The following is a 1,534-nucleotide window of genomic DNA, read 5'->3' on the forward strand; positions in this document are numbered from 1 at the left end:
ATTATTTTAAAATTCTAAATTATTATTTTATTTATATATTTATTATTTTTAAAAATTCTAAATCTTAAATTTTAAATCTTAAATCTTAAATTTTATTTCTAACTCATAAATATATACAATAAATTATCTAATACTAACTAAATAACTAATTAAAGTTATTATCTATATGGATTAATCTCTACATACAAGTAATTTTGCTATACAAGTCCTCTAATTGATATTACGCTCAATCTTGTTATGCACATATGTTTCACGCGCCTCTAACAGATTTTTAATTTTTGAAAGAATTCCGTTTCCTTTTTCGAATTTCTTGTCTTCTCTTTCTCCTTCTTCATTTACGTGCTTTTCTCTCTCTGTTCTCTTTCTTCGTTATTCTCAATTTCTATTGTTTTTTGTCATCAAGTTCTGAAATCATTTTTGAAGATAATAGATAATTCAACTTCAGATTGTCAGATGAACCAGTACGTGAACCTTGCTTGTAAAATTTACTATTAATTCTTCCTTAGAATTAATATAATCTTGTCCATTTTATATCAGACGTTCGGGTGTAGATCAGAAATATTTGGGTGTATTTTTATAAAAGTTTGGGTATTTACAGTTTATGACTTTTCATCTGACGGAGGGTGAATTGTCTTATTCTTTTAGTTGAATTATTTTAGTTTCTCTTTAGTTATGATTCATGAATATGGTTTTTGTTATTTTTTATGATGATTTTATAGTTGTATTTACATTCTATAGTTTATGCTTGTTTTAATATGGTGTATTTTGGGTGTATTTTGTAGCCCTTCTGTGGTGTATTTTGGGTGTATTTTGCAGCCCTTGCTACTTTGATGGCTAATTTTAGTGTACACGTAACATAACTCATTTCTGTGTCTGTAGCAAATTTGGGTGTAAAAATGAAGATATTTGGGTATAATACGAAGATATTTGGGTGTATTTTTATTCTGATGAGTTCTGCATAATTCAGAACTCTTTCTCTTCCTCCTCCTCATCTTCTGCTGCTTTTTCTTCTTCATCTTCTTATTTCATATTCTCATATTTTTTTGGGAGAAAAAAATCAAACAAAGAAGCAAAAAATACATAATGTTGCAAAATCAAAAGAAGAAGGGGGAGAAACACGACGATGAAAATAAAACACGCGAAGAAAAATGAGGAAAAACACAAAGAAGGAGGAGAAGAAGAAGGAAGAAGAGAAGGAGGAGGAGAAACGTAAAGAAAAATGACAGTTGTGGTTTTCATCGAGGAAGAAGAAGAAGAGTTGTTCACAATGGTGAGTAGCGCGCTTTGGAAACAGGAAGTGGTTAAGTAACGTGCGTGTATTTACTCTTGAACGTGGGAGTGTAATGCGCGTGTGTTTTGTTGGGCTTGTGCCAACTTGTAAAACTTGTAAGCAAAAAAAACTTGTATGTGTAACATACTTCTATCTATATTTATTCTCCGCATTAATTTCTGATTTATTAGAAAATGACTTAATATTCTCTTTAAAATTGTGTTAATTAAACCTTGGTTAAGTAAAATTTTTTATTTTAAAAAA

The 1,534-nt window shown here is 29.2% G+C and overlaps 1 protein-coding gene across 1 annotated transcript in view; it reads right to left on the reverse strand.

Annotated features, from left to right (window-relative positions):
* Window positions 1-1,534, reverse strand: part of LOC107648495 (2-methylene-furan-3-one reductase-like) — a 6,332-nt gene that overhangs the window by 3,660 nt on the left and 1,138 nt on the right. The gene's annotated exons all lie outside the window — the stretch shown is intronic.

This window comes from Arachis ipaensis, chromosome B06 (genome assembly GCF_000816755.2).
Source record: "Arachis ipaensis cultivar K30076 chromosome B06, Araip1.1, whole genome shotgun sequence".
NCBI lineage: Eukaryota > Viridiplantae > Streptophyta > Magnoliopsida > Fabales > Fabaceae > Arachis > Arachis ipaensis.